This window comes from Triticum dicoccoides, chromosome 7B (assembly GCF_002162155.2).
Source record: "Triticum dicoccoides isolate Atlit2015 ecotype Zavitan chromosome 7B, WEW_v2.0, whole genome shotgun sequence".
NCBI classification, from domain to species: Eukaryota; Viridiplantae; Streptophyta; class Magnoliopsida; order Poales; family Poaceae; genus Triticum; species Triticum dicoccoides.
Window position 1 is genome coordinate 416,131,656 of NC_041393.1, and position 9,452 is coordinate 416,141,107.

Genomic DNA, 9,452 nt, shown 5'->3' on the forward strand with positions numbered 1-9,452 from the left:
ATACAAAAAGTTGTCTGAAATTTTTTCAAATAAATATGAAAATAAAATAGACAAATTTGAGAAACAACAGAAAAATAATCAAATCACTTGGACTTATATTTAAAAAGATATAGCCAGTCAAAGTTTAGTCAAAAATATGTTTCTAATAAAAAACAGAAAAAGAAAACGGTTCGGGGAGGAAACGTACTCTGGGTTTTACGCTTCCACTTAGACCAGCACGGGTCGTTGTTGTGTCGCTGACAGTGGGTCCATCGGGCCCACTGGTCAGGTGTGTCCAGTCGCCCGCGCCTCCTTCCTCCTCTGTCCGAGCGGAGTCGAAGCTCCTGCGATGGCCGTCGACGAACGGCGGCTCCCCGCGGGATTCTAAGGGCGGGGATGGATCCGCTGGTCCAGGGCGGTCCTCCCGGAGGTCGATAGGCTGGTGGGGGTGGAGGGGGTCGCCGGCGGCGAGCTCCGCGGCGGACGGTGGTTTCGGGAACAATTGGGGGCTTGTGCTACGGTGGCTCCTGGTCGAAGCTGAGGGGTTGGGCAGCTCCGCAAGGTCAAGGGGAGTCGGACGGTGGCGCTGGATGGACGGGGGAGACCCTGCTCGCGACGAACGGGCCCGGAGCGCGGCGGCAGCCGAACTGACCAGAGACAGGGAAGACGACCTCCCTCCATCGATGGCTGGCTATGGGGGCTCTAGAGGGATGGCCCGAGGTCGCCTGAGGGTCTGGTTGAGCTCGGGGGCTCCTTTTATAGGCGGTCGAGGTCGGTTCCACGGTGGCCGGGGATAAGATCAACGGCGAACCGCCATTCTGTTGCTGGCAGGGCCACATGGCGGCGACGTGAGCTAGCAGAAGGGCTCGCGGATGAGCTTGAGCTGTTCCAGAGGGCAGCTGGCGCGCTGGAGTGGCTCGGGCGGCGCCGTCCATGGCAGAGGCTCGCGGGACGGCATTGGCGGCTTGCGGTGGTGGTGCTGTGGGGTGCCAGGAGGGGCCAGGGCGACTCTGCGACGAGGGAGGGGTCGGGCGCGTTGGCGGCGAGTGGTAACGGATCAGAACGGGCGCGGGGAGGGCGGCAGTGAGACGCGGCGTCTCGGGCGCACACACGTGCAAAACGCGCGCTCTGGCCGCGCCCAGAGCACGCACGCCATGTGCTCGACGAAATGCCAACGCGTGCTAGAGGGCTTGAATGAGGCTAGTAGTTAACAGGTCTAGGTTAGTGGTGGCTAGTAGATTAGTGGACAAGGCTGCTGGGTCAGGGGATCAAGTCCACAATGCAAACTAAAAACTATGCCAAATCTGGCCATGCACACAAGGTGCTCGACAGAATGCCTTGGGCATCTGGGCATTTCTTTGGGTGGCCAAAAACTCCAGATCATAGTCTCTTTAGATGATAAAGAGGGTGGCAAGGTTGGTTCGACAAAAACAAAAACTCCCTATTGCAAGTTTTTGAGAAAACCAAATCTGGACAGAAAATAAAGGCTATGATTGCATGGACCAAAAATATTCCAATGGGTCCAATCTCCTGGACTTAAGGGTTTGGTAGGGTGGACTATAAGCAGGAAAGATCTCATGGGCACTAGAGCAAAACAGAATAGGCGTGCATTAGAAAATATCAAATTGGGCCAGAGAGCAAAATAGGATGTATTGCTCAAATTTTTCAAAGAACACCAGTGGGTCTTTGCATATAAATGAATTATATACTTCTACTAACATCTCCCAACTTTGGTGAAATTTTAAAGAAAAATTTAAATAGGTTGTAGTGGAAAATCACAAACTGGACCAGTTTTGAAAACTTGGGATAGAGCTCAAAATCTCCAAATGACTAAAAGATATTATTGCACAAAAGTGATGTGGGAACATCACATGACATCCCCAAATTTTGGTGGAACTTTTAAAGAAGTATTTGCAAGGGTTGTAGTACAAATGGAACTCTAAAACTAATGAAAAATCATTTTTAAAGAAATAAAGCTTAGGAAAAATAATTGTAGAAATAATTCCACTAATAAAAAGAAATGGTCTTGGGAAGATATACAAGTCCAATAATATTTTCGAAAGGTTTCCACCTAGAAGGAAAAACTCAAAAATTCAGAGGGATAGAGTGATCTGAGATTAAAAGATAAAACCAGAAAATAAAAATTTAATTTCCTGGTAAAAATTTTAATTCATAAATCAAGGTCAAAATTTTGGGGTGTTACAGATATTTTTGCTAATGTTTTTTTTAGCTAAAACATAGTGGATGGACAGAATCAAACTCTAAATTTGTTGTACTAATTAATATGTTGCATTTCGCATTCTCTAGACATGCTCTAGCCATATTGGTTCTGTCATTTTGATTAATTAGTGGTAGATACATATAGTTAAACTGAATAATTAGCTAATTCATTTGATTTTGCTATCTTGTTTGTGCCACGGGAAAATACATGTACTGCTCATACACTTGTTGATTGCTTCTTTAAAATAACATAAACTGAATTGGCTTTGCCGTTATCTCGATTAACAAAAGGGTACTGCTTATTCTTTTTGTATGTTACAATTGTTATCCTTTATTGAAGTGTTTAAAGGGTAATTGATATAATTTTTGATATGTTCCAAGTATGGTAAGAAAATCATCTGATGTGTCAACCTTACTGATGCAACGCAACTGGCAATGTTAGAACAGTGCCAGTTTATTTTTATGTTAGTTTTGTACCGAATAGATTCATTTCTAGAAGACCCTGCTGTAACAGAAATATTTAAATAATATGGTAATAAGAAGGCAAATTACGTAGATATTGGGTGTACACTCGTAGTATTAAAATCCAAATCCTCGATGGATTTATGTAGAAGGTGGGATAGGTGGGGAGGTGTGTGGCATGGATTCCTCCTTATTTTAAAATATAACCACTCCTCCTTATTTTGAAATTCTATTCCACAAGATAGTTCTTGCTCATAGAGATGCTTTGCATGGATTCTTTAAAAAACAGAGAATGAGTCAAGTTACTGCTTTGAAAATGGGAGACAATGTTCAGTTCTAGCTTTGACATTTGTGATATCCAATTATACTCCTGTGGCTTGTATGTTGTGGCAAGATGCCCACTTACTACACCAATTCTCATTGGAAATAATACTCTTTTGTATTTGAGACCAATTGCAGTGGTGACTTAATAACCGATTTTGTAGTTTCTGCTTTAGGTTGTGAGGATGTAGAATACCAGTGCTGCTGATTGTATAAAAACGTGCAAAATGGAGGATAATTTATTTTAATTTTGCGAGCACTTTCTTGTTGACAAGGAGGTATCGGATGGTTCATGATCATAAACAAGGCGGAGTGGAGGCTCATAAGGCCCATCAAGAGGCTCAAGTCTCTAAAGATTACGGAGGTGGAGCACTGAGTCGCTCTCTTCCAACTGCAATGGTTGTTCTGCCAATGGGGAGTCTGAGATGTAGGGAGGAATGGTCTTGCAGGCTCATTGAGCACGGTCGATTCTGTGTGCTCCGGCCCTTGCTCCAGCAACGAGGACCGCACCTTTGTGTCTTCATGTTCGTCCTCTCATGCAGCCACCGATATCTGCCTCAAGCCACTTGGTTCACCCTATCTGTAAGTTTAGTTCTTCTTCTGCCTGCGTACATCCATCTCGCAGACGAAGGAATAAGGCAGGGAGGAGGCTCATGAGGGCCATAAATGAGGCTTGAGTCTCTAAAGATTATGGATGTGGAGCACCGGGTCACTCTCCTCCAACTACAACAGTTGTTCCGCCAACAGGGGCAGAGATGTAGGTAACTAACGATGATGCAGGCTCGTTGAAGATTTGTGCTCCTTGCAAAAATGCTGCAGATTTATTTTCTTGACGAAAGAAAAATAATTGAGCAACCTCAGAGATGTGCTGCCTCCTTGCCTTTGGCTGTAGAACAATGGATATGTAGGCGCGTCAAACAAATAAAATCACACATCACAGTCCACAAGGAGGAAATAGGTAGAGCTGACCTGAAGAGTAAATTGTGATGCCTTTTATGGTGGTTTTAACCAGTTGAAGGGTTTACTCCAAACTGGTGCTGATCCGAAGAACACCGAGTTGACGAGGCGACCTTCTTTGGTACGTACTGCTTATACATCACACTTATGTTGTATATTTTACTGTATGTTTTACTTTGATCTGAAGAACACTGAGTTAAAGGGTTTACTGTATGTCTTACTAAGTATTTCTATCAAATGTAGCATTTGTATCCAATGTTCTATTACGCTTTTGTTCTGTCCAAATCTATTGGCTCTTCCATCTTCAACAATATTTTCATGTGATCTTATGCCAAAAAAGTTAATGTGATCTATTTCTGTACTAATACTAATTTAACCTTTGGCTTGTCGGTGAAAACAGTGGGCACGAAGCGCCATTGGGGAGCTTGGTAGAGTGCATAGTTGCACATTAGTACTTCTACACGGAAACACAAACTGCTCTAGCCATACATTAGGAGGATAATTGCATGATTGTTTATAGCTCAATCCAGTACACTGAGGAAACCGAAATTCATATTGCAAATGTCTCGGTTTACCTTGTCACAATGTTCATGTTATCACTAGAAGAATTGGCACTGACTTTGGTGGATAATTTTTTAGATCATTACCGGTAAGTTACTTACAACTTTTGTAATCCTGCAGACTAGGTATTTTTTTTGTCAGTCTATGCTTAACACTTTTTGGGAAGTACAAATGGTAAGGCAGTTAAGTGTCGTTGCATGTTTATTTCTACCAACTAACATTTGCTTTAAAATGGATGTTGTCATCCTGAAATTGACTGTCCTTCACACAAAGCTAAGAACATAAAACATAGACGCATATTGTCACCTTATAAGCACACACATATCATGTGCTTCTCTCTTACTATTGGGTACTCCTCGTCACTTTGCTTCCATGGCTATTGTCCAATGCATGGGTTACAAAAGTTTAATCGAGCGAGGTGATCATCAGGCTTCGTTGATTGTGGCAAGCGATCGTTGATAAATACAACAAAGGTCATCGGGTATGGCAGACATTGTTCGGTTGAGAAGGCCCGGGCATGGGACATCAGTAGCGACCCACAAATTGGCGTAAGGATGTGACGATGGGGACATCAAGTGCAGCTGTACCAGCCAAAAGACCTCACCCCATTTCTCCAAACTTTGAGTATTGTTATTCGATGAATTGCCTTCAAGAGCCTCATGGTCAACTGCATATGTCCTTTGTGTCTACAACTGTGTACTTGTAGTCTGAAATTCATCACGAATTAGGCTTTAGGAGAAAATATTTCTTTGAGAATTTAATAGATAAATGATAGAATTCTAGTGCTACTAAGAAAGGATATGTTACTTTTAGAGCTTTGTGTTTGCCTGCTTATGTGAACCGATACCTACTACCTAGAAACTCAACAGTCGAGATCTAATGTAGATGGTTATGCTTTACATGAAGGTAGTAATCGAGGATCTCAAAAGAGAATATCGCAAAAAAATTTGACAACGCTGGGCCAAAAAGCTAAAGAAGAAAAACCTGTAGATTCTCTTGGTTTGCCGATTCCACACTGACTGGAAAAATATATTTATACGTTACTAATTCATGTACTGTTAGAAGTAATGTTACTAGAAATTTAGCACAACCATCATGATTTGGGCACTGTTCACATGTCGCTTGAATTCAATGAGTACATTGGTCGGTGAAAAAATGATAACAGTGTTTCCTTCATACTAATTATGTTTATCTATATTTGTGTTCTCGAAAAAAAATTATGTTTATCTATATATCTACTTCATCCGAATCGAATCCTAGAGTTGAATGGCTGTAAAAAATATTCTTCGATCCATTTGAGCAATAAACTTCCCATCCTGTTATTCTTTCTACAGGGCATGCGATTCTTAAGATGTTCCCATTCAGAATTGACATGCGGCCATCTTCTCTCTACTGTTACTCAAGGTATGTTTAAAATATAGAGTTGTACATTATCCAATGGTTTTAGTTGGGTGATAACAGCCAAAGTTCATTTTTATTTTTTGTTTACATGTCCTTAATGAATCTTTTATTTGCCTTGGTTACCTTCCAATGCATAAACAGTGCCCAACCTGATGGTTGTATTGTATGTCATCTTTCTTCTATCAAGCAAATATAAGAAATCACACATAGAGTGGAGGGCTACAATACCAGCGGTGTGTCAGTCCATGCTCTGCATTAAAATTGTCTGGCGGTCTTTGTTTTACTATCGCGTCAGTGTAAAGCACAACCCCGCACCTCTATTTCTTTGAGACCAACTATCTAGAATCCTCTCTCCATCTTAAATCTGTTAATATGATTTTTTTCTTAAAAGGCTTTGTTTGATGTAGATATTGAAATTGACATTGCCAAACTTGTAATATGAAAATAACGCTTAACTATTGGACCTTTCTTTCAACTTAACTTTGATGGCCTCAACTTAGTATAGTTTTTGTTAGCTTGTTAATTTCTTGATTGGTGCTTGACATCACTGGTGCATGTGGGAATGCCCTACAGACTGATGGACATGAATCATAGGAACTGTCGAAGCATGAAGGGAACAATAAGATGAACTGGCTTTTATCGGCATTCTTGTGTACATTGAAGATTTTGGGGCATTTGGTTGCATATGAAATGTCTCTATTTGAACCTTAGATGGATGAGTGATTTGTTGCATTTTTCACTTGCACAACCTATCTCTATTTGAACTAACTGTGTTGTTCAATGGTCTGCTTAAATTCAGTTGTGGAAAGGAATCACAGCAGGCTTAGGGTATCATGGAACAAAGAATTATTGTTAACGAAAAGCTATTTTAACTCTGACCAGTAGCCGACATTACTGCAAGTGCTTGTAGAGGCACAAGGTCTATTTAAATGGGATCCTTCTTTGGTCTCATAACATGAAAGGTGAAAGTTTGCAAGTGAATTCTATAGTAATGTGTTTTAAATCTCTACTTGTAAGTTCAAACAACTGTCCTAATTTATCAATGTAGTAATTAAATCATTCGTTCCATATGTACTCCATTTTTATATTTAACTTACTTAGTTTACCTAAGCTGGAAGTTTTGTTAATTTTCTCATGTGTGGATTTGCTATGTTTTTTTATTGAACAATTTCTTGCAAAAAATCATAGATTGTGGAGGCGGAGATAGTGTAGTTGTTGGAGTTTTTATGTTGATTCAATTGATGGTCGTGTGTATGTACAGATTCATAAAATGGTTGAATTTTATTTATGTTGATTCAATGCATAGAAAATAAAATAGTACTCCCTATGTAAAGAAATATAAGAGCGTTTAGATCATTACTTCAATGATATAAAAGCTCTTATATTTTATTATTGGGATACTACACTCAGAGAAAGATCACTAGCATTTTTGTTTAGAGGAAACAATCAAAAGTGGACAAAATTGCATCATTTTTCTTCTCGCCATTTGCTTCCAAAATTGGAGATGAACTTTGGTAATTGAACTGGCATGATATGTATCAATTCTAACAAGCCATTTGTCTATTTTGTGGGATTGCGATTCATCCTTGCACATTGGGAGGATATATATATATGGTAAAGAGCTCGTACTGTTAATACATTGAATTTTGGAGAGCACGTTGGTTCTCCGTTTGATATCCAAACATGTCCATACTTATGAGGGAGAGAAATGAGCTTCGACTCTGGATTCATATAATATGCATTGTAGCCCGTGGCAACGCACGGGCATATTACTAGTAAAGGAGCAAGGGGGAGGCCGGCCGGCCCTTGGGGCGCGCCAAAGAGGGGAGGAGTTCTCCTCCTACTAGGAGCAGGACTCCTCCTTTCCTAGTCCAACTAGGAAGGGAAAGGGGGAAGGAAGGAGAGGGAGACGGAGAGAGAAAGAGGGGCCGCGCCCCCTCCCCTAGTCCAGTTCAGACTCCCCTTGGGGGTGCGCCACCTCTAGGGCTGCTGCCCTCTCTCTCCCCTAAGGCCATCTAAGGCCCAATACTTCCCCGGGAGGTTTCGGTAACCCCTCCGGCACTCCGGTTTTCTCCGGAATCACGCGGAACATTTCCGGTGTCCGAATATAGCCGTCCAATGTATCAATCTTTATGTCTCGACCATATCGAGACTCCTCGTCATGCCCGTTATCATATCCGGGACTCTGAACTATCTTCGGTACATCAAAACACATAAACTCATAATACCAATCATCACCAAACTTTGAGTGTGCGGACCCTACGGGTTCGAGAACTATGTAGACATGACTGAGACACGTCTCCGGTCAATAACCAATAGCGGAACCTGGATGCTCATATTGGTTCCTACATATTCTATGAAGATCTTTATCGGTCAAACCGCATAACAACATACGTTGTTCCCTTTGTCATCGGTATGTTACTTGCCCGAGATTCGATCATCGGTATCTCAATACCTAGTTCAATCTCGTTACCGGCAAGTCTCTTTACTCGTCCCGTAATACTTCATCCCGCAACTAACTCATTAGTCGTAATGCTTGAAAGGATTATAGTGATGAGTATTACTGGGAGGGCCCAAAGATACCTCTCCGAAACATGGAGTGACAAATCCTAATCGCGATCTATGCCAACCTAACAAACAACTTCGGAGACACCTGTAGAGCACCTTTATAATCACCCTTTTATGTTCTGAAGTTTGGTAGCACATAAAGTGTTCCTCTAGTATTTGGGAGTTGCATAATCTCATAGTCTAAGGAACTTGTATAAGTCATGAAGAAAGCAGTAGCAATGAAACTAGCATGATCACAATGCTAAGCTAACGGATGAGTCATGTGCATCACGTCATTCTCCTAATGATGTGATCCCGTTCATCAAATGACAACACATGTCTATGGTTAGGAAACATAACCATCTTTGATTTACGAGCTAGTCAAGTAGAGGCATACTAGGGACTATAGGTTTTGTCTTTGTATTCACACATGTACTAAGTTTCTGGTTGATACAATTGTAGCATGAATAATAAACATTTATCATGAATTAAGGAAATAAATAATAACTTTATTATTGCATCTAGGGCATATTTCCTTCACTCCCACCTATATATATATATATATGGGGGGGGGGCACCGCTAGAAGACACAATATTGATTCCTGGCTGTGTGCGGTGCCCCTCCACAGTTTACGCGTCCGGTCATATTCACGTAGTGGTTAGGCGAAGCCCTGTGCGAATCACTTCACCATCAGTGTCGCCACGCCTTCATGCTGACTGAACTCATCTACTTCCTCGACGCTCTACTGGATCAAGAGTTCGAGGGAGATGTCATCGAGCTGAACATGTGCAGAACTCGGAGGTGTCATACGTTCGGTGCTTGATTGGTAGAAACGAGCAGAAGTTCGACTACATCAACCACGTAGTCAAATGCTAACTCTTTTGGTCTACGAGGGTACGTAGACACACTCTCCCCCTCTCGTTGCTATGCATCTTCTAGATTTTTTTGAAATTGCATGCTACGTTCCCAATAGCAACAGGGGCTGTGCTGGGGGAGACAGAAG